General features: G+C 41.6%; 1 protein-coding gene across 3 annotated transcripts in view; it reads left to right on the top strand.

The window, feature by feature from the left end:
- CLVS1 (clavesin 1) overlaps nucleotides 1–25370 on the top strand; it is a 139346-nt gene that overhangs the window by 14267 nt on the left and 99709 nt on the right. The gene's annotated exons all lie outside the window — the stretch shown is intronic.

Below are 25370 nucleotides of genomic sequence, written 5' to 3'. Positions count from 1 at the left end.
TCTGGCTCCACACCTCTAGGGGATACAGTCTTGGTTTTAATCATTCCAGAAAGTACAGCCTCTGAATGAAATATTCACAAGAACGGCATCTTAATTTCTACACACTTTGGTGCCTGTGGGTAAGTCAGATATTTGGGAGATAGAATCAGGCAAAGGATATTTTCATATTTCTGCTATAATGTGTTACAACCAAAGATCTCTTCCAACCCCTAAAATAAAATGATATTAAAATTTAATGTGATTATTTATTCAGCTCTCTCTACCCCTTTGAGGTGGTAAAGACATATATGAAAGGGGCAGATCTGGAATGTTCTTCTCACAGTATCTTTCTCTTCTCAAGTCACTCCCCTGCAGTTCTTCTGCCTGCAAGATGAGGTTGAGAAACTTAATAAAATACAGGATTTTAATGCAGGGTAGCTCAAGCTGCAAAAGGCCAAATTCAAATTTTGAACTTCCCAAAGTTTGCACTGTTCTGTTCCAGGGATTTGGGATGGCTCATTATAAAGATAAGGCCCAAAAGCAGTGTAATCTATATCAGGATTAAGATTTTAACCCGAAAACTCAGTGCTGGTCAGATGGGGGGTTTGTTACTCCTGGGGGAATTCTGTGCAACTGGCCATGCAGAATTCATGTCACGCACAGATTTCCTTGCTTCCCTGCAGCAAAATGACTTTCTGATGGGGTAGCAAAGGCAAGTCACAAGAACGGTCCTGTGCCTCTCCCCAGCAGCATGGGTGCCCGGAGCAGTTGGTAGAGAGTGAAATCACTTCAGGGGGGCACTCTGGGGCAAGCCTGGCCCTTTCGCTGTGTCAGTGTTGGGTGCAGCCAAGTACATGTCCCCAAGGGGTGTGTGTGCAGGGTGATTTCCTACCTCCATTCAGCCAGTGGCCTATGCTTCCCACTGTCAGGCTGGAGCCTCCACATTTATTTACTGACCATAACATTTGCAGAATTTTAAAATATTGTGTGCAGAATTTTTGTTTTTTGGGTGCAGAATTCTCTCAAGAGTAAAAGTATGTCTTTCAAACTCAGGAATTAGTAGGCAAGTCTAGAGCTGTGCCTATATTTTGCATTTTTTGAAGTTTTTTTGAACATCTTTTTTACCCATACGTTATCATGTATGAAAAACTCGATGTCTGTGTCATTAACCTTTGCACGTGCAAATTCAGGATAAATTCATTCAACTATCTTATTCTGCATGTGAAAAAGTAGTTTATTCACTTTGGGTGACATCTTGGCCCAAGTGAAGTCAATGTCAAAACTCCCATTGACTTAAATGTGTACATGGAATGTGTACATTTTTGCCCAATATTTGTAAAGTTGAGTTTTTGCCAGAAAACAGATGCCCTTCTCCCCACCCTCCGAAACAGCTATTGGCCAAATATGTGCTGCCATACTCAGTCTCTTTCAAGTAGGTTTATTTTCTTAATTAATACATATATAGGGATTAACAAACCTGTGTTTAGGGGTGGGCACTGTAAAAAGGAGGGTGAGCAGTAATTAAACGTATCAGAACAAGAGTTTCCAAAGCACTAAAGCGAAGAAAATAGAAAATGCAAGTTGAGGACTGGAAACTGGAAATTCTATCTGTGCTCACAAGGTCGATATTTTTAATAAACGCAGAGAGCATAGTGACAATAAGAGTTTTCTATCATCCCAAGATGAATTTCAGCTACAGAAAAATCATATTGGGCCCATTTGTAGCAGGGGTCATAATGCAACACAGCCAGATACCTACCTACTGGAATAGACCATTTAACTATCTATTTTCTGATCATGCTGAGTAAAGTTGCCTCAGTAGATGTTGATTTTCAAAGGAACAGGTTTAGCAAAGTATAAGTATCTTTGTCAGTGTTTTCTCCTTCTCAAAAGACAATACCATTATTCCATTGAAGTTGAGATGTGACTGGAGTATGTATGTGTATGTGTTTACACATAGCTCTGACTATCATTCATACAGCCATATAAATCACATATCCAAAGGAGCCATTGTATGTAACATCAATAACAAATTGTTTAAAAAACCCAAGCATTTACATAACAGCCCACAATAGATCTTTATAGCCATAATGATATACTAGGTCCAAATTCAGGATCTGTTTGTCTACACATTTACACTGGTGTCAATCAGAAATAGCTCCATTGATGTCAAAGTCATTACAGTGGCATACTTTTAAAAAGTGTCAAATATGGATTTAGTGTACATGAGAAATCATAACTGCTCTTCAGAGCAAATCAATATCTTTCCCACTTCACCCATGCCCACCTCCCAAAATAATAACTTGCAAGTTACCAAGTATCATAGAATCATAGAATATCACGGTTGGAAGGGGCCTCAGGAGGTCATCTAGTCCAACCCCCTGCTCAAACCAGGACCAATCCCCAACTAAATCACCCCAGCCAGGGCTTTGTCAAGCCTCATCTTAAAAACTTCAAAGGAAGAAGATTCCACCACCACCTCCCTAGGTAACACATTCCAGTGCTTCACCACCCTCCTAGTGAAAAAGTTTTTCCTAATATCCAACCTAAACCTCCCACACTGCAACTTGAGACCATTACCCCTGGTTCTGTCATCTGCTACCACTGAGAACAGTCTAGATCCATCCTCTTTGGAACCCCCTTTCAGGTAGTTGAAAGCAGCTATCAAATCCCCCCTCATTCTTCTTTTCCACAGACTAAACAATCCCAGTTCCCTCAGCCTCTCCTCATAAGTCATATGTTCCAGACCCCTAATCATTTTTGTTGCCCTCCGCTGGACGCTTTACAATTTTTTCACATCCTTCTTGTAGTGTGGGGCCCAAAACTGGACACAGTACTCCAGATGAGGCCTCACCAATGTTGAATAGAGGGGAATGATCACGTCCCTCAACCTGCAGGCAATGCCCCTACTTATACAGCCCAAAATGCCATTGGCCTTCTTGGCAACAAGGGCACACTGTTGACTCATATCCAGCTTCTCGTCCACTGTCACCCCTAGGTCCTTTTCTGCAGAACTGCTGCCTAGCCATTCGGTCCCTAGTCTGTAGCGGTGCATTGGATTCTTCCGTCCTAAGTGCAGGACCCTGCATTTATCCTTGTTGAACCTCATCAGATTTCTTTTGGCCCAATCCTCCAATTTGTCTAGGTCCCTCTGTATCCTATCCCTACCTGCCACCGTATCTACCACTCCTCCTAGTTTAGTATCATCCACAAATTTGCTGAGAGTGCAATCCACACCATCCTCCAGATCATTATTGAAGATATTGAACAAAACCGGCCCCAGGACCGACCCTTGGGGCACTCTGCTTGATACCGACTGCCAACTAGACATGGAGCCATTTATCGCTACCCATTGAGCCCGACAATCTAGCCAGCTTTCTATCCACCTTATAGTCCATTCATCCAGCCCATACTTCTTTAACTTGCTGGCAAGAATACTGTGGGAGACCGTGTCAAAAGCTTTGCTAAAGTCAAGGAATAACATGTCCACTGCTTTCCCCTCATCCACAGAGCCAGTTATCTCATCATAGAAGGCAATTAGGTTAGTCAGGCATGACTTGCCCTTGGTGAATCCATGCTGACTGTTCATGATCACTTTCCTCTCCTCTAAGTGCTTCAGAATTGATTCCTTGAGGACATGCTCCATGATTTTTCCAGGGACTGAGGTGAGGCTGACTGGCTATAGTTCCCCAGATACTCCTTCTTCCCTTTTTAAAAGATGGGTACTACATTAGCCTTTTTCCAGTTGTCTGGGACATCCCCTGATTGCCATGAGTTTTCAAAGATAATGGGCAATGGCTCTGCAATCACAGCCGCCAACTCCTTTAGCACTCTCAGATGCAGCACATCCGGCCCCATGGACTTGTGCTCATCCAGCTTTTCTAAATAGTCCCGAACCACTTCTTTCTTCACAGAGGGCTGGTCACCTCCTCCCCATGCTGTGCTGCCCAGTGCAGTAGTCTGGGAGCTGACCTTGTTCGTGAAGACAGAGGCAAAAAAAGCATTGAGTACATTAGCTTTTTCCACATCCTCCATCACTAGGTTGCCTCCTTTATTCATTAAGGGGCCCACACTTTCCTTGGCTTTCTTCTTGTTGCCAACATATCTGAAGAAACCCTTCTTGTTACTCTTAACATCTCTTGCTAGCTGCAACTCCAGGTGTGATTGGCCTTCCTGATTTCGCTCCTGCATGCCCGAGCAATATTTTTATACTCCTCCCTGGTCATTTGTCCAATCTTCCACTTCTTGTAAGCTTCTTTTTTGTATTTAAGATCAGCAAGGATTTCACTGTTAAGCCAAGCTGGTCGCCTGCCATATTTACTATTCTTTCTATACATCAGGATGGTTTGTCCCTGTAACCTCAATAAGGATTCTTTAAAATACAGCCAGCTCTCCAAGACCCCTTTCCCCCTCATGTTATTTTCCCAGGGGATCCTGCCCATGAGTTCCCCGAGGGAGTCAAAGTCTGCTTTTCTGAAGTCCAGGGTCTGTATTTTGCTGCTCTCCTTTCTTCCCTGTGTCAGGATCCTGAACTTGACCATCTCATGGTCACTGCTCCCAGGTTCCCATCCACTTTTGCTTCCCCTACTAATTCTTCCCAGTTTGTGAGCAGCAGGTCAAGAAGAACTCTGCCCCTAGTTGGTTCCTCCAGCACTTGCACCAGGAAATTGTCCCCTACACTTTCCAAAAACTTCCTGGATTGTCTGTGCACTGCTGTATTGGTCTCCCAGCAGATATGAGGGTGACTGAAGTTTCCCATGAGAGCCAGGGCCTGCGATCTAGTAACTTCCATTAGTTGCCGGAAGAAAGCCTTGTCCCCTTCATCCCCCTGGTCCGGTGGTCTATAGCAGACTCCCACCATGACATCACCCTTGTTGCGCACACTTCTAAACTTAATCCAGAGACTCTCAGGTTTTTCTGCAGTTTTATACTGGAGCTCTGAGCAATCATACTGCTCTCTTACATACAATGCAACTCCCCCACCTTTTCTGCCCTGCCTGTCCTTCCTGAACAGTTTATATCCATCCATGACAGTACTCCAGTCATGTGAGTTATCCCACCAAGTCCCTGTTATTCCAATCACATCATAATTCCTTGACTGTGCCAGGACTTCCAATTCTCCCTGCTTGTTTCCCAGGCTTCTTGCATTTGTATATAGGCACTTGAGATAACTCGCTGATCATCTCTCTTTTTCAGTATGAGGCAGGAGCCCTCCCCTCTTGCGCTGTCCTGCTCATGCTTCCTCCCGGTATCCCACTTCCCCTTTACCTCAGGGCTTTGGTCTCCTTCCCCTGGTGAACCTAGTTTAAAGCCCTCCTCACTAGGTTACTAAGTACGTAGCCTATAAAATAAATTGGAACCTCATGCCCTTGCTTCTTCTTTTACCCAGTACTGTTTCATTTACTGAGTTCCAAATTCTTTCACTGAAGAGATACAAATGGTGCCTGCTCCTTCTATGTCCATGTCCAGGTCCCTTTCCCCCACCACAAGGTCCAATTCCTGTAACTCCATTGAGCTTCTCCTGATTTAAGTTTACAGTGATGTGAGAGGAGAATCAGGCCCTTCGTTGCACAACTTAGGTGCCTTGTCTGAGTTCAGAACAACACTGATAGCTTTGAACGATCATCTTAGTGCAATGCAAATGTTTGTTACACTTACCTAATGGAGCTGATTACTATGCAGCTTGTTCCATGAAAATTAGTTACATCCCCAATACCACTTCTGATGTGCATCTCAATATCTTACCAAAGAGCAGAATTCAGCAAATACTGTATCGGAGTAGTGCAAATGCATTACACAGTTCAATACCTGAGTTCAAAAAAGAAGCAGGCAGAAGACGAAATTAAACCCTTGCTCTTGGATGACTGCCAGGGAGATACTACATGTAAAAGAATAAAATCCACTAACCTATAAAATGTTGCTGTCTTCACTTAATTCCTCTTCTCCATCTACTTTCAACTAGAAATGTGTGAGTAACTGATTTTTCAGTGTGCTGGTCAAACCAAGAACTTGGAAAAATTCCATTTCAAGTCCCACGAAATAGTTCATTGAATCCAAAACAAAATGTTTTATTAGGTTTCAGAGTAACAGCCGTGTTAGTCTGTATTTGCAAAAAGAAAAGGAGTACTTGTGGCACCTTAGAGACTAACCAATTTATTTGAGCATAAGCTTTCGTGAGCTGTGAAGTGAGCTGTAGCTCATGAAAGCTTATGCTCAAATAAATTGGTTAGTCTCTAAGGTGCCACAAGTACTCCTTTTCTTTTTGCAAAATGTTTTATATCATTTTCAAGGTCTTTAAAACTTTCTTTAAAAACAAAATTGAACTGAAATTTAAAACAAAGTTCATTTCCACTGAAAAGTCAAAATGTTTCATTTAAAAAGTGTCGAAATGAAATGTTTCAACTTTTTCAGGATTTTTTTTCCCGGCTGCAACAATTCAGTAAATTCCCCACAAATCTGTGAAATGTTTCAGTCAACCTGAATCTGCATTTTTGACAAAAAAAAATTTTGGCTGAAAATTTTCACCCAGCTTTAATTCTACCTTTAATTCTTTCCTTTTCTTTTCCCCTCCAACCTGTCTCGTTTTCTCCATTTTGTTTATTTTATCTTCTTTCTTGCCTCTCTCTCTTTAATCTTAATGATGTGTTATGGTATCTTCCCATTTTCTTCCTCTGGCTCTTCCTTTCTTCTGCCCCTTGCTCTCCAACTCTATTATTCCCTCTTCTGAAGTTTCTTTCCAACTGTTCCCTCCAGGTACCTGTTTTTCAACCTGGACTTTCCTTCTTCCTCCATTCCTACTCCTTTTTTCTCCACCTCTAATCTTGACCTATCCTCCTAGGAAACAGCTTCTTAAGATTTGTGAATATGAAAGATTTGTGAATATGGTTTCCTTGGCCAAATCTTAATTCTCTGTTGTATAAGTGCAAACAGGAGCAAAACAGTTTAAGCTCATAAAGAAATCTAAAATCTTTCTCCAAAATATTTCTCAAAATTCATTTCAAAACTGTAATAAAAAGGAGTAAGCTCTGATCCAACAGAAAAACTATAGAAAATTGCTCATTCTAATCCAAGCGATTTCTAGCCACCCACCGCAATTTAAATTCAGTTTCACTTTGTTAAAGCCCTTCATTTCTTTGGATGGAACAGTGCCTGCAATTCTGGGCAGGAAATACTGGGTGGCAATTTGAGGATGCCCTAGATAGGATGAATGAGTGAAATAACAAGAAATGAATGCCCAGCATCTTCCTATTATTCTCTACTGATACACACACACACACTTATTTTCCTTCAGTGAACGCTTTATACAGTTCATTTAAAACATAATTCATTGGTGCATCAAAATTCAAACTATTTGGTGATTTACTCTAAAAACAGTCAAAAAAGATGTAAACCCAGAATGTCCTTTATTAGATAGACACACAGTACATGATGTGCCTGTCATTGAAGGTTTATTTCTAGCAGATGCTTTAGGCTGAAGAGGGGGCCTTGCCCCCTAGCTTTTAGATAAAAGCATTTGGGGTTGGATTATTTTAGTTCAGACAAAAGCATTTGAAAAGGATAAACCAATAAAGTACTTTGAGTAAAGAACATGAGGATTATGTTAGCAGACTGTGTATCTGAAAGTGGTGTAGGATACCTTGTATTTAAAGATGCTTTATGAAACCAAATTCTCTTCCAATATCTAGTTCCCAATTCTTTAATATTTTCTATGTGCTTTATGTATCTCTCATACTTAAAAATGCAACCACTGAGGATAGCTTGGATGTTAAGTTATTTGCTATAGTCATCATTTCCCGCACTTAGGCCCATATCCTCTATGGTGCCTAAATACCTTTGAAGATCTGAACTTTAGTGTTCACAGCCTGGTGCACACCTCCAAAGATGATGACTACAAGATCCCTGTTGGTCTTGGTATCTAGTAAGTGCATGACGCTGGTTTGGGCCTTATAACAGAGAAGCACCCACCTCTCACATGTGCCCCCTTCTGGTTAGGTGTGCTTGCTGTCTTTCAGTTCTGGTGACCCCGTCAATGGTTTCTCATGTGTTTTTTCAGTGACTCAGCCTTCTGGCTGAGTCACACACACACTACCTGTATGTGAATCAGAACAAACCCCTTCCGGGACATACAGTCCACCAGGGGTCTACCTCAGTACCCCTTGGTTGGTGTCTCACTAGCCCTCCATGGGCTCAGTCTTTAAGTAGTCCTGGCCCTGGTATGGAACTATACCCGCAGGGCTCCCTCCCTGGAGACACTACCTTCCTGCAGCCCTCCCCAGGGTCACTTAGTCCCAGCAGCCAGCCAGTAGCTCCTTTGTCCCCCGCCCACCCCGCTCCCAGTCCCTGGCGGCGCCAAGCTATCTGTAGTCCGGATGCTTTTTCAGCCATCCAGGAACACAGTCCTCTCTTTTGCAGCTCCAGGCAGCAATTGACTCTGTTCTGTTCTGCAGCTTCTTTTATATGGCCTGATTGTGCCCTGATTGCCTGCTCCCTGCAGCCTCTCTAATTGGCTGTTTCTCCACAACCACTCTAGGCTGCTTGGAGGACTTCTCTTCTGCTATTTCCTGGGACGGGGTGTAGGAGGATGCTAAGGCCTCCAGCAGGGGGTTTCTGGGCCTAGTCCACCCTATCACACACCTCTCCCCTCAGACAGGATTGGGGTAGGGTTCTACTGCTGTCTTCTGCCCTGCTTTAGCAAGGTTTTCTCCTTCCCAGACTTCTGTCTGGAGAGTGTTTTTCACTGTCCTTTTGCCCCCTTTAGTCAGGGTCTACTCTCCTAGGTCTTTCTTACCTAGAGAGCATTTAAGAGTCCTTTCAGTTCACCTTTGCCTCTGGGACTTCAGGGTCTCTGCACGCCACAGTTCGTCCATCCCTGAATGCCAAGGCTCCACTTCTGTCTTGAGGTAATATACCAGGTGGAGCAGGCATTATTTCTCCTCCTTAGCAAACTGGAAATCCATGGCCAGCTGTTCTCTCTGTCACCTGAGACCCTCCACCTCACTCTCCATTGGCTCCAGCTATTCAGTTAGTTCATCAACACTTAGGAGGGAACTGATAGAACTGGCCTGACATACCTTTTTCCCTTGCGGTGACCTACACTAACCTGTTCACTGTGAGGTACAGCCCGGATTCCCACTATAACTGGCTGACCTTGAAAATCTGTCTGGGTCCCAACTGTATCCCACTGCTCCTGGGATTCTGTCTGGGTCCCCACAATATCCTTCTGTACTCAGGGCCCCTAAGTTCAGGGTAAGGTATTGATGAAGGCTGGGGCTGTGGGGAAGTGGCCCTGGGAACTGAAGGCAGTTTTGCTAAAGGGACAAGATGGCATGTGGCTGCAATTCTTAGGGTCTCTGGGTGGGCGGGCCCATGTCCTCTCCCTTCCCCCCAGGCCACTGATGAAGGGCCTAAAATTGGACAGCAACATACCCAGAGAATGCGAATGTATGGTCAGCAGGCCCAGCTGGAGAGCTGGGGCCAGAACAAAGTAAGGGGCAAAACCATTGCCTCCAGGGAAAAAGCCCTGGGGGTGCGGCCTGATACCAGGACCAGGACTGGTTTAAAGACCTCAGACATGCCTGAGCAGAAGGGGCGCTCACAAGTGGTGGGTGACACACCGTTACAGACCTGTATGCAGCTATCTAATAATGGAGATGTTCAAATTGTTGTGAGAGGACGATGGGATGCAGTGTATGTCTCTACATCCTACTATGTGCTTAGTCATTTTGCAGTACAGAATTTATATTCAGACAAGGTTTCAAGAAATAGTCCTCCAAAGTAATCAACACTGATTTGCTGGCATTTCCCAAAAGGGGGAAATTCCAGGAATTAAAGGATTTGTGCACAAGTATGTTGAGAGGAATGACATGCAGGATAGGTGAGGGAGAAAGGAAATTATGTGTGCACTTTTTATCTTCAGAGGTATTTGTATTTCCATGGTGGGGGAAGTGATCTCACTATCTGTGGACTTTAAAATCCAGATCCTGTCCATTGTCTGAAATCTGGCTATATCTTCATGTAGGGGAATCCCAGGGATGGTGTGACCAGCCCTGTGCCACTTGCTCCAAACCTCCAAGACACAGCATAGGGGGCATGCTGGAGTGTGACTGGGGACAGGAAGCATGGCCAAAGCACCACTGTGCTGTGGCTATCCCTGACTGTTTCTGGTCTCTTTGCGGCCATTACATCCAGGATTAGTTTGCTGGTATAAACCCACTTTCCCCCTTAATCCCCACCAGCTACACTGGAGCACTGTTTTGGTGCAGCTGAGGATCTAGCCCCAAGATTTTTAAATATACTTCTTGGAATACTCTCAGGGCTGTTAATCTGGAAATATTGACTGTATCACAATGCCACTGGGGTAGGTATATAAATTGTTTACTGCGCCTTCCCATTCAATGATACAAGAATCAAGTAAGGCTGTAAATACTGAAGCTTTTATTTACCATGCTTTGGTAAAGTGTAGAATGTGTAAGCAGGGAGATGATATATAGACAACAGCCAAGAGTAAAATAAAATATAAACTGAGCTAAATATGGAATATAAATATAGTTATACCAAAACTCTTATAGTGACAGCAGTACACAAATAGGTGGTTGCCTATTGTGTTATACTTATAAAGCAGCAGTAGAATAATGCTGGCAATGCTGTGATCATTGACGAACAAGCCAGTTCAAACATTTATTATTAACTTTATTTAATTATATCACAGTAGCATTTAGGTGATCCAATCGAGATCACAGTCCCATTGTGCTAGGCACTGTGAAACCCACAGTAAGAGACTATCCCTGCCAAAGAGACCTTACACTCTAAATAGAGAAGCTAATTGGAGGGTGGGAGAAAGGAAATACTATCAACTCCATTTTACAGATGGGGAGCTGTGGCACAAAGAGATGAAGTGACTTGTTCCAGGTCACAGAGTGAATCTGTGGCAGAGTCAGAAAATGAACTCAAGTCTCTTGAATTTCAGTCCAGCATTTTAACCACATGAAATATTTCTTCTCCAGCTGTGGAGTTTCTGAGCAACATTCCCTCTCTTCCCATCTCTAAAAGAAATGTACATGAGTCTTCTCATTTGTGTGCAATGTTGCCTTTCGGTCTCAGAATCGTTTCTGTACATTTTTTGAATCACCCTGTTCCAACTGAAAGTATTCTAAGTTTTAATTCCCCCTATCCCTTGCTGTCATGTATGGATTTGGGGTGTGGGGTTACACTAAAGGGAGCAGAGTAGGAGGAATGTTCTTCATAGCTAGAGGGACTGAATAAGCTGTGTTGCCCACAGACAGCAACACTGGATGAAGCCTTTGATATAGAGCAGTTAGCCAATGACCAAATGAGTTCCTGGAGGTCAAAGCCCCCACCCAATAGCCAATGAGGAAACATGCTAGTCACCGCCTCGCAGTCATCTGACTTAGGGAATGTCCCATGGAGGACTGTCCATAAACTCTGTAACACACTTGTTGGTGATTTTCAAGACCCCCCCTGTAATGGGTTGGACCCCCTTTCTAGGGTACCACCTGATGTACTGGGGTTTCACTGAGCCTGCCTGTTCCAGTAGCCTTGGCTCCCTCTCCCTGTTTTGCTGAATCAGGCTCTCCAGCCTCTGGCAGCACACACACAGAGGTAGAGATGCACCAGCTGTAGAATCACACAGGAATCTGCAAACAGCTCTCTATGGGAAGACTCAGCTAGGAAATTGCCCAGCACTCAAGTGCAGCTCCCCTCTGGAAAGTACACCCAAAATAATATTGTCTTGCACCCTAGAGAAAGCTGTACAACAGAAGCTCATAAATTCACCCCTCCCTCAATGTGGAGGAAGATATGCACAACTTCTTGCCCCCCACCCAGTTATAAATTGCACAAACTGGGTTTTATAATAAACAAAAACAAGTTTACTATCTACAAAAGGCAGATTTTAAATGATTATAAGGAAGAGCAGACGAACAAAACAGATTACTAAGCAAATAAAGCAAAACATGCATACTAAGCTTAAGATCTTAAATAGATTGGTTTCAAGAAGTAATTTCTCACCATAAATGTTGCTTTGGGGCAGGATGCAGAAATTCTTGAAGGATAGCTACCCTGCTTGCATCTTAAATCTTTAGACACCATATTCACAGACCAGATCCCTTTTCCAACCCGGGCTCAACTCTCCCCATCGCTCACCCACCTTGTGTCTTTGTTTCTTAGATCTTTCTAGCTGTCATCCTGGGTGGGGATTCAGTGAAGAGTGAACCTAGATCAACTTACTCCCCAGCCTTAAATGGAATTTACCTAAGGTGGCAACCTTTTGTTTCCCAGTCTTGACCTCCCATTCCTTTTAGTGGAAAATCCCTAGACGTCCAAGATGGTGTTTAGTACCAGATGACATGACCACCTAATCTTGTAGTGTCAAAGCAACGTCCAAGCTTCTCAAGAAGGAGCAAGATTAGTATCTTCAAAGTCTTATTGTTTCTTCCTAATGGCCCATCAAGGCTGATGGCCTGCTGTCTGGTGGGTGTTTCCCAAATACACACAGAGTTGTAATTGTTATATAGTCAATATTACTAATTTTAGATACAGAATATGTGTATACAAATTGGATAATCACATTCAGTAAATCATAACCTTTCCAATGATATCTCACATGACCCATCTTGCATAAAACATATCTTAGTTATGTCATATTCATAGCATAACAATATTTCTATGAAGAATATGGAGTGTAACGTCACACTCCCATCCCCTCGCCTCACTTGTAACAGTTTGTAACCCTGAAACAATTGTAAATCTGTGTAAAACTGAAATGCCAAGTTAAGGACCCACCTACCCCCTAATATGTTATGGAATTTATGGATAGCAGACAGGACATCATCCTAGCATCTCTCTTTCTCCTTCTTTGGATCTCTGAATATGATCCAGCTGCTCAGATCCTTATGAAGCTGGTGGGCAGTATGAATTCCTTACTCCAGCCACCGCCTTTCAGGAAATAATAACATTTCCTGAAGAGACAATCTGAAATGGTTCCTTTTGCCATCTCATAAACCTGGCCTAGTTTTGCTCATCATAAACTACTAATATAAATATGTCTGTTATAATAAATGGCTATTTTATTATCATGAAATACCTAGAGAGATTAAATTAGTTCGTAGGCTAATGGGCAAGAAAAATTTATGGTGGGCAAGTGGAGCTATGGGATACCTCACAAATTCTTCATTTCTGGAGACCATGGATCAAAGCCTACGTACTGTAGATCACAAGTTAATATTAGTTTGTTGAGGTCAACCTACTCCTAGTGAATGTTGGGCACATCACAAATTTACTGCATAGTTTAGCACGAATGGAACACACGTATTCCAGACAGTGTGTTCTTAGTCAGTAACACTGGCCTTTTCTTTGGCTAAACTCTCTCTCTCTCTCTCTCTCTCTCTCTCTCTGTATACACACACACACACAGAGGGAGAGAGAGAGAGAGAGAGAGAGAGAGAGAGAGAGAGAGAACTGATTAACTACAGTTTTACATCCACAGTAAGGGATTTATCTATGCAATGATTGTAAAACATTAAGTTTAAAAAAATCATCAGTCATTTAGTATCCTTGTTAGTTATGTTTAATATAAAATATTATTGAAGTTTCTACTTGTGGTTGGTGGAAATTTGAAATGGGCTGAAGCAGTCTAGTGGTATTGATTTTGTCAAAACCACATTGATTCTAATTTTGGTTTTGCAAGCCCTAAATGACTCATAATTTTGATTTTGAATTTATGGCTCATAGGAAACAGTGAAAGGTCCCAAACATGGGAAAGATAGAAATTGCCATATTGAATCACACCCATAGTCCACCTGGTGCTATAGCCTGTCTGTAACATTGGCCAACACCAGAGCTTCAGAGAAATGGGCAAGAAACCTGCCATAGGCAAATATGAGCTAATCAGCACTCCCCCCCCCCCATGGATGTCTCATCTTAATGCCTAATAATTAGAGATAAATTGGCTAAAGTTAGAAATACAGTTAGGGCTAAATGCTCAATCCTGTCCCTACTGCAGTCAGTGAAAGTCTTACAACTGACTTCAGTCTGGATGGGTTTATGGCCAAACCTTAAAAGTTAAGTGCAATGGGCCTGGCTGCAAGCTGTGGCATTTATGTATGCAAATTGACATTTCTTGTGCAGGCACAATGAAAGAGCAAGCACAGTGTCATTTTTGTACTTATTACACTAAATGTCTTCTTTTAAAAAGTGCCATATTATGTCCCTATGGGGTCAGTGAGTTCCACTTGCATAAATGACTCTGAGTGGGCTCACACCCCATTCTGGAGAAGGTTGCAGAAATGATGTAGGTGTATCCTTCAGATGAGATGTTCAAGTTTGGTGCTTTCAGCCTTTCCACATCCAGCCCAGAGCAGCTTGGTTTAAGACTTGAATCCAGCATGGATCATAGGCTGAGAAGCAGCCGTAAATTGTTTCTTGGTGGTCTCTATTCAGTGGAGATTGAATTCACCCCTGTACAGAAGGATCACATGAGGCCTGTTCCTCATGTGTGTCATGCTTAATCTTAAGAGCTACAGCGGCTTGAATGGAATTTAAATAGTGCACAGGCCCTTGCTCAGGCACTTTTGCACGGGGGGAATTTCAATCAGGGTGAGAAAGGGTATAGTAATGGAAAACAGAAGGGATGAGACCTATGGAAATAGTTACACTTTAAAATCAATAAAATACACATGGCTTGTTGTATTTTAAAGTAAATCATTTAGACTTTGATGCCTGAATAAGCCCCTTTCCCAGTAACATTGGATTGCGTTATCCCAGGGCAGATACAGTAGCTCTTACATCAGTAGCCCCATTGACATCTGTGAGATAAAGGATCAGGTCCACAAGTAACAAAGTGCTAGATTGTGCCATCCTTATTAATGGTGAGTAGTACCATGCTCCTAGTATAAGGCCATTAAAATCTATGGGACCACTTAAGATAATGTCCAACGTGAGACAAGGTGACAGAATCCAAAGCATATCTATTAATTAGCCCAGTGGCTCTCAATCAGGAGTACATATACCCATGGGGGTACACAGAGGTCTTCCAGGGGGTACATCAACTCATTTAGGTATTTGCCTAGTTTTTACAACAGGCTGCATCAAAAGCACTAGCTAAGCCAGTCCAAACTAAAATTTCATACAATGACTTGTTTATACTGCTCCATATACTATACACTGAAATGTAAGTAAAATATTTACATTCCAATTGACTTATTTTACAGTTACATGAGAAAGTAAGCAATTTTTCAGTAATAGTGTGACTATGACAATTTTGTATTTTTATGTCTGATTTTGTAAGCAAGTAGTTTTTAAGTGAGGTGAAACTTGGGGGTATGCAATACAAATCAGATTCCTGAAAGGGGTAAAGTAGTCTGGAAACGTTCAGAGCCACTGCATTAGGCTTTCTGCTTTGGAGGTCTGGGCTAAAATACATCTTACTGAAGTCACAAGAGATTGAATGAATGTGAGAATTCTCAACTTAAACCATGTTTGAGTTTGTATATGATTTATCATTAGATAGCACAGCTGGCTGTCTCTGCTCAGGAGAGGCACTAGAATGGAGAAGCAGGAACTATACAGCTCAAAAACAAAGTGCATTGGCAGAGCTATGGGGAGGAAGGTTGGAGTTTATACAATGACTGTTCACTCTCAGGACTGGCTAAAGCGAGGCAATATGTCTAGCTCACTATTTCAAAAGCATAAACATTAATCCAACAATAATTTTCCATAGCACAGTAATGAAAACTGGAGATTTTCCCTTCTGCCTCCATTCAGCAAGATAATTAAGCACATGCCTAATTTTAAGCCAATGAATAGTCCCGTGGACATTAACTACAGAGACAAAGTATAGAAATGGAACTGCTCATATGCTTGAAGTTAGGTATGTGCTTAAGTACCTTACTGAAGTGGAACCTAAGTCACTGACATGTATGTCTTAAATGGAAATGAAACCAGCACACTTCCTTCAATATAGAGCCCTATTTCGTTTATACAGTACTAAAATTACAAAACGTTAGCTAATGCTGAATGCAAGTTAATGAAATGGCAGAGAATTCTGTGAGACCTCTGATTTATTCAGTTTAAATATAAACATAAATTCAAAAGCAGGGAGGCTGGGAAAGTTTTCATTCTTTGCATTACTACAGAAGGAAACTAACAAACAATATATTGGGACTTTTATCCTGCAAAAGCTTGGCTTGCTGTATTTTGTCAAAGTTTGGTATTGCAGTAAAGGCCCTTTAATAGTATTTTTGACAAGTCACAGTACTAGCTAGAATAAAGAAAAGTATACACCACAGTTGCTTTAAAAGATACTCCTCAGATTTTCAAGCAGCCCAAACATGTTATAAGAATGTGTTTAAATCAATAGGAGTAAAACCTCCAAGTCCTGATTTTCCATTTTTGTTGTAATGTTACTGTGAGAGCAATAGAGAAAACGGGCCAGCCAACTGATATTACCAAACCCTGCAATTTCATCAAGGACTCCCATCCTATCAAATTACAGTCTTCATAAATTAAATCTTCCAAAGGGTTGACTCCACTTTTTATAATTCAGGTTTCTTCTTCCATGTCCTGTACATCCGCGTCTTTCCCCACAGGTACTTTTACAAAACAACAGCCTCAATAAATCAAGGTATGAACATGGTGACATCAAGTCCAAGATAAAGACAGTCATTTACTGGCATCAAACCTGTCAGATCAAAAGCAGGACTAAATTCTGACTTTTTTGACCATTAAAGCTTTTGGTATGAGCTCTTTATCACATCTATTTGCTATATGCATTAGCACATAAGAAGCTATTTATAATTAAACAAGTGGGCACAACGATGACTTCAGTTACCTAACCTCTCTAATATTTCTCTGTAAATGCACTATGTGGGAGTGTCTTATTGCTACTGTGAAAAAAATCATTTAGTGTTCTTTACATTGGTTTCACGAAAACAAACAATACAGCCACAAATAAAAGTTCATAAACCACCCCAAATCCTCAACAGGAAGTTTCTTAGATGAGATAAAAGTATGTATAACATAACACAAGCGCCTGGCCTATGACTGGGATCAAACATCTGTAAATCTGAGAGCACTATATTATAAGGGAATTGGTAGTGACCCCTATATTTAGGCTGCCTTACATTTTAGGTTGTCTAATACTTTTGTAATTAGTATTATTTGAGATATTCAAACAGCTGCATTGCTTGCTGCAGGCCTTTGAAATTCAGCAGAGGGAATGTCCTTGAAGTGCATTTCCCAAGAAATATCATTCCAGTTGAGCTGAGTTATAAACTGTTAAAAAACATTATTTCCCTTCTCTCTTTTGCAATCCTCAGGAAACTTTTGGAGGTCTGTCAGAATAATAACTGAACATATTAACATTCTAAGGGTAGGCCCACACCACCACCACAGCATCTGCAGCGCTAGCATATTTGTACTGGCAATGTCTGGGAGCTGCCAGAGCCACTGTAGTGGCAGCAGGTGAGGAAGAACCACAGTGAACTGAAGTCAGCACTTATTTGTGAATATTTGTGAATGTAAAGGGGTTTTGGTTTGTTTGCTTGCTTAGTTTTACTACTTGACCAATTCTACCACTAGGTATATATCTACTGTAAGAATAATCAATTTGTGCACAAATAGGTTTATTAGGCAGTTGTTAGAGGTCTTTGTCAGTATTAAGAAAGCGATGGGTACAAGTCAACCAGAGGGCATCATTTAACGTGGCTTGTTTGGTCGCGGCGCAGCGCTGGGAGAGAGCTCTCCCTGTACTCTGAAAAATCCACCTCCACGAGGGGCGTAGCTCCCAGCATTGGGAGCACGGCTCCCAGCATTAGTGCACTGTCTACACCGGCACTTTACAGTGCTGAAACTTGCTGCGCTCGGGGGGTGTTTTTTCACACCCCTGAGCGAGAAAGTTGCAGCTCTGTAAAGTGCCGGTGTAGACAAGCCCTTTGCAATGATATGGTGAGAACTAAAAGCTTTAAAACTCCTTAAAAGACTTGAGGCAAAGAGTGGGAGTCAAAAATGGCCAATTATCAGCAAAGGTTAATGGTAAACTGCCCCAGTAGTAAGATCTTTGTTGTTCACGAAGGTGAGGTGAACAGTGAAATGGCAAAATGGGCACTTAACAAAATGTTGTGGGTTAGTGAAGATTAGGAAGGAGTGAAAAGAATTCTAGATTTAGCTAATCATACAATGAGCTAGTAGATGATGTTCATTGTAAGTAAATGCCAAGTTTTATCATATGGACATATCTGGTACTCAGGTCCTTTGTCCTTTATATTTGTACACACTGTTGGATTCGGAATTACTTTTACCCTCTCTGGAAAACATCTAGTCATTCTTGAGAGGACAATTAAAAAGCATTCTCAAAACACAGTGGTGGTCAGAAAATATAAGGTTAAGTTATATTAACTAGAGAATAAATGGAAAATGCCATTATGTATGTTGACATTCTATCCTCACCTTGAATACTGAATTCAGTTTTCATCATGTCATCGAAAAAACATGGGCATAGCATAAATATAAATGTTCAAAGAAGGGCAACGGATATAATTTGTGGAAGGTAGAAGTGAAGGAGCTGTCCACATCCGAAGAGATTAAAAAGCCCAGAACTATGTAAATTGGAATGGAAAAAGACAGGAGATTTAAAAGAGGTAATCTAGACCAATGTATGGTACAGAGAAGGCTGATTGCTCCTGCTTATGCCTTTCCATAATAATAGAACAAAGGCTGAACCATGTTGTAATTAGACACTAAATTTAAAATGTACAGAAGGAAATTGTTTTTTTCTGTAATGAAAAAATTAACTTGTGGAACTCACTGATGCAAGAAATTGAAGCAAATAGCTTAATATGATGCAAGAACAGATTATAACACACAGTGTTTGAATAAGAAAAGACTATGCAATTACACAGGCTGGGAAAAAACTACAAAAGCCATCAATTCTCATGCTTCCAAGCATAAACTGTTCACCAAGTGGCATTAGAGAAAATGTCCTTATTATCATTAGTAGTAATAGTAGTACGATAGTGCCCAGCGGCTATGGTGTACTTACAACATTGCAAGGTGGGCGATGGGAGATTTAAGCCTTCCTATCGAAGTACCCAACACTGACCACTGATGGAGAAAGAATATAGGATTGAACGGACCATTTGTCTGTTTCAGCACATCATTTCCTAGATTCCTAAAGAAGAAGTTAAATAAATCATAAATACCTTTCCAAAATAACCATACATGATATTTATGTCATCTTTTTTGTTTTTGTATAGACAGGTATTCTTTGTCCAGTCCCTTGTGCAAAAAAGCTATGGGAGTCTATAGTAATCAATTGGAACACTGCAGTAGCTCTGTTGTAACCAGATTGTATTTGTGGCCGTTACTGTAGAATTTGTAAGGACTGCCACAGCCTCAGGGTGCATTTACATAAGTAAAAACAACATACTGCCCAGGACTGGCAGCCACAGTGAAAGACAGACATCCTGTTCCCCACTCCTTTTGAATGTAAGAATTGTGTGTATATCCAGCGTAGGTTTGGAAACTACATAGCCAAGAAAATAGCCAGAGAATATTTTAGAGGCATTTTCCTGTTTAACAAACAAATGAAAGAAATCAGAGCACATATTACATATTGGAGCTAGATTGTAGCATTTTCCCTGAGCAGTAATGAGCAGTGTACAGCCACGTACCTCTTTGACATCTGCCAGGGTCTTGATTTTGCAAGGTGCTGAGGACACTGCCCCCACCTCCCTACCTCTCCAGCAAAGCACTTAAACACACACAACTTTTAAGCATTTGAGTTGTCCTGTTGAAATCAAGGGGATTGCTCATATACTTAAAGTTAAGCATGTGCTTTGGTGCTTTGCTGGATCGAGACAGAATGCTCAGCACCTTTTCAGATCAAGCCCCAGGAGAGCTCAGGGAAGGATTTTTGGAGCTCAAGAGAGCATTGGGGGAGTACCCACTTTTCACTGTGCCTTGAAACGAAGCACCATGGGATGGAACAGCTCATTCTTCTCTCCATGGACTGGTGCAGAGGGAAACCGCTTTACCATCTCCCCACCTACTGCCTGTCCCTCCCCATATTCTTTTGAGGCTATTCCCACTTCCAGCGTTTCACTGCAGGCACAGTTCCTATGCTTCCCCCACCCCTCAAGTGCATGGACTGTAAACGTCTTTGGCCCTTGTGCATCAGGAGTTCCCCCCCCCCGCCCCTTGCATACTCATACTATGATCAAGGAATAACCGGTCATTTGATATGTGTGTCCACATATGAATGAGCATATGTAGGAAGAGATTTGTAACATAGGGTTGAACGTAGATCGTGTGATGCTTTTTTCCCCCTTTGCTTTTTACTGGTTGCTATAGAGCCCTATTGAAGCAGTAAGTGGTATCAAAAAGCCTCATAAAGGGATAATACAGGTATATAAAAGGACTTCAAATAGAAACCTAATATGGCGAATATTTTTGTACATCTAAGAAGCACTCGCTGACAGATGCAAATTCTGAGAAAAGATATGAAAAAATGGCTATGCAATTCTTCTGGGAGTTGGAATATTTTCACTCTAGTGGGAAACCTCAAAGATTCCCACTTGCTTTGAGGAAAGAAATATATCCAGAGGAATTCAAAGCCAGTCAGGAAATGTGGGGGGAATCTGTCCCCCTTTTAATCATGTTAAACTACATGGTATTTTTTTGACATGGACAAATAGCTTTTAGAGCCTAACCTTAGCCCACCGGACTCTTCTTACTGTTACCCCATACAGATTTGAACCAAGGATTCCACAAAGCTACTGCGCTGATCTATGTCATCCCTTTATCCTGGATCTATGGTTACCTGGAAACAATATTTATATTCCCACACACATGCTGTTACCTGATTTGCCTGTTACTTTGGGGTACGCTCATTTATTAGGGTTACTCTTCGGGGCCAGGGTGGGGAGTTCTGCAATTCTATCAATGTATTGCTTCTGTCACTTGTGTTTTCATGTGGAGCTCTACTTCTCCCTGCTGCAAGTTCCCTCCCAATGGAGCTCTCCTGCAAGACCTAGGTTCCCCAGGCCTGGGTTCTTCCAGCCCCAGAATCAGAGAAACACACACACACACACACAGAGTCTAAGAAGACCAGGTTAATCCACATTCCCAAATTGACCCCTTATATGTCCCTGGACTCAGCAGGCTGGCTCGAGCAGCACCTCCGAGCTGTCACCCTCATATGCCCTGGGCACCGCACCGGAATAGCATACACCTGAGCAGGCTGGGTCGAGTAACACTTTCAATCTACCACCCTTATATGCCACCCTTATATGCCAGCCCATTGGGTCAAGCAGAACTTCCAAGCTGCCACCTTCGTGTCCCAGCTTCAGCACGTCCCTATCCCCACTTTCACATTACAGTTGTTCTGGTAATAACCCACTTGATGAGCAATCCCCACAGGATTTTTTGGCGCTGCGGGGATCTTTAGCTTAGGTATAAGGAGTGTTGCTGCAGAGTGAATGCCGAGGGGGGACGGGGAGTGCGGGAGAGAGAGAGAGAGAGAGAAGCAACCAGCTTAACCATGACAGTTGTTTATTACCAGGTAATAACCATAGGGGAGCCAAACAAACAAAACAGTTATTATATTAAATCTAACCTAAATTTGATTATAAAAGTCAGGTTTAGAAAACTATACCTGATCACACAAGTCAGGGTCAGAAGGCTATACCGAGAGAGAGAGAGCTGGGTTCTCATCACTCCGTGAAGCTTGAATCGATCGGGGGTCCCAGGTGGTGGTGGTAGCTGAGGGTCCTGAGTGCTGGAGGCAGGCAGAGTCCCCAGCACAATCAGTCAGGAGAAGATGAAGTCCCAGTGGAAATGATACAAGATTTTGAATCCAGGCATCAGAACACTTACTTGAGCATGGACAGGAGTTTTTGTTGGGAAAGAATAGTGGTTCAAGGGAGAGCACTAGATTTGTTTATGGGTAAATTGATTGCTCAAGGGAATATACCAAAGTTGTTTTGTTCAGGCTAGACAATAGGAACTGATCATTTCTGGCTATGGGTGGTGTTCCTTGGAAGGAGCTCACAATGCAATTAGGGAGCATCACTATGTTGGATACCGATAAAGGATTTATTACTAGAATTGGTCTGATAACTACTGAGCTGGGTGTGTGCAGCATGGGTTCATTAACATCAGGAGCAGAGACCCCCATGATGCAGTGCTTCCCTGCTTTTATGGTCCCAGCGTTCCATGCGGTTCTTGCCTTGGAATCTCTGTTCTCCATTCTGTATGTTAATGGAGATGCCCCCGTCCCATCTTCGATGCAAATGAGGCTAGGGGAGTTTCCTTAATCCTGTCACCCTGGTCCCATGGGTTTAGCTGTGTCTCCCACTGCCTTTTCATTGCTTTTTGTAAGTCTTTCTTCTGATCGGTTTTGGTTCAAGCAGAGGCGGAGGGGGAGTGGTCTTTCGTGAGTCAGACAGGCTGGGTACTGCGCCCTGGTTCCCCAAGAACACAGAGCTGATAGGTAACAATGCTGTACAGAAAAATTAAATGAGTTCCAGTAACAAAACAGTTAGAGATGCCTGCCTGGAAATGACGTACAATAATGGTCTTAACTAAATTGATGTTAGAGAAGAGTAAATTGGAGTTAACACCAACTAATTTAATGCTGGTTCTGGTTCTGTAGAGATATGAGCAAATTCTGATTTACTGTGATAAGCAAAATGAGTCTGAGCCTCACCAAAATCTTGTATTGCAGTAAGATAATTCTCTGTTTTGAGTGTGCTACTAAATTGCTCATATTTTTCGGGCGATAAGAGAAAATGACTAACTTAACTTGTTGGATTCCATGAAGAAAATAACTAGGGCTGGTTAATATATTTGATGTGAATAATCTTAGTTGTGAATTTATCCCTTTTTCTCTGTTAGTGAATCACATTTTGAAGATCAAACCATCACATTTTGAAGATCAAATACTGAAACATATTTCTATAGACCTGTTCACAATCATTATCATTAATTATTATTTATATTTCCATAGTTCCCAGTGGCTCCAATCAGTTTGGGCTGAGTGTGGTAGGAACAGACAGAACCGACATAGGAACAGACGGTCTCTGCCCCAAAGAACTTAAATTTTAAGGCTGTGATCCTGCGGTTACAATGTGTGAACTGACTGCTGTGCCCATGCAGAGTTCAATTTATGTCAAGGAGGCATTGCATGAGTGTGTCAGTCCACAATTTGCAGGTTTTGAGTCAAAGATCTGAACAAACAATATAGTGATGAGAATAGTAATCCCTGCTAGTCACCTGTTCAGCAGAGATCACTGATAAAGTCACATGAAGTTAAACAATTTGCACAAATGACAAAGCCCTTTCTAATAATAAATAAATTCAAGGAAATTGGGCCCCTCTCATTGATACTCCATGAAGAGCAAAGGGAACTACATAATAAAACAATAATAAAGAATAATGCCTGGCTCTTATACTGCACTTTTCATCAGTTGATCACAAGAGCTTTATAAACGAGGTGCACAATGATCACTAAGACTCTTTCCTGTGGCTGAGTTGATCAAAATAGTGCTGCCTGCATTAGCTTGCATGAATCAGTGTTAAGTTTCACCTCCCATTGTGTGGCTCATACACATCACTTTCTTGGGTCCCTCTGGAGTTCTCTTCATAGTTTCTTTAGATTTGATTAACCTAAATCATTTTGGGGAATTGGCAAAATTTGCCACATTGCTCTTCACCTCCTTTTTCACTTTTTAAAGAAAATATATTACATATCCACAGTCCTAGTAGGAATCCTTTTGGTATTGTACTGTCAACCTTTCCCAGACTGAAAATTAACTATTTATACTCATTGTTGGTGGGGTTTTAGTTGTTGTTTTGTCTTTTAGCTAGTTTCTAATCCATGACAAAACTTTATTTCTTATTCCATGATACTTCGACTCTTTAATAACTTATTGTGAGAAACTCTGTAAAAACTTTATCAGAAGGTCAAATACATTTAATCTGATTCTAGTTTAACCACTATTTTGTTGAGATGGGTTACGTATTCTAGTACCTTGGGGAAATAAACTTTTCCTTTACAGAAGCTGTTGTCCCCATTATATCATGTTTACCTAGCAGTTTTATAACGCTCTAATTATCGTTTAAATAAGTCTATATGGTGCTGAACTAAAGCTCAGTGATCTATGATAGATACAGCATTTGCTGTCCTTCAGTCATAGAATCATAGAATATCAGGGTTGGAAGGGACCGCAGGAGGTCATCTAGTCCAACTCCCTGCTCAAAGCAGGACCAATCCCCAATTTTTCCCCCAGACCCCTCAAATGGCCCCCTCAAGGATTGAACTCACAACCCTGAGTTTAACAGGCCAATGCTCAAACCACTGAGCTATCCCTCCCCCTGTGGTACAGCAGCAGATCTGAATGAGAATTTGCATATTTCTGTTAGTAGTTGTATCACTTCATCCTTAATGGCAGTGATGCAGCAAAACACTTAAGCACATGCTCAACTTTACACATGTGAGTAGTCCCACTGAAATCAGGTTATGTCCCATTGAAGTCACCAGGAGTATTCACATGGTTAAATCTAAGTATGCTTAAGTACTTTGAAGATTGAGTCCAGTGATCTCAAAACGCCTGGGTGATACCATTTCTCAGAAATATATGTTTCTTTCAGCACCTTAATCTTCAACAGCACCTCATCTTTATCAGTTGAAAATTGTAGGTATCTCCTCAACATCCGTGGTGGTGATGACTGAAGCAGATAAATCATTTAGCTTCTCTGCGACATCTTTATCCCTTTTAATTGATCCCTTTGTACCCAATACTCCACTCAGTCAATTAATTCTCTCACAGGTGGCTTACTCCTGCTATAATTAAGTAATTTCTTAATTACTTTTTATAAATTTGACTAAGTTTGACTAATCTGCCTTCAAAATCCCTTAGCTAAACCCTTCTCATTTTTCTATCATGCTATTGGTTCCTTACTACTATCTTCCATTTGACTAACTCCCTATTTTCTTAGGGATACTTGTTTGGCTTGAGGACTTCTTTTATGGTCCCTTTCTATTCAATCAAACTGTTTGTTTGCTTGTTTCCTTCCTTCCTGGCTTTTGTTATTGAGTGGCATGTGCATTATCTTTGGTAATTCATTAATGACAGGCTGAAGTAGGCTCCATGCTGAGGCCACACAGCAGTATTGTAGTTCCCTTTCTTGAAACAGCAATTTATATCACTTTTTTGTAAGTGTGTCAAGCTGGGGCGGGAAATGGAAAATTGAACCAAGTAACAAAAGTAGTTGAATCCCAGAAAATTATTATGAGTTAATGTATGGAAAATGATTTGGATGCAAATCAGTGAAACTGCTGAGTGCTTCATATGAAAGCCACAAGATTAGGAAGCTAA

The sequence above is a fragment of the Lepidochelys kempii genome, chromosome 2, assembly GCF_965140285.1.
Source record: "Lepidochelys kempii isolate rLepKem1 chromosome 2, rLepKem1.hap1, whole genome shotgun sequence".
NCBI lineage: Eukaryota > Metazoa > Chordata > Testudines > Cheloniidae > Lepidochelys > Lepidochelys kempii.
Note: the sequence above shows the minus strand (reverse complement) of the source record. Positions and strands in the feature narration are given on the sequence as shown.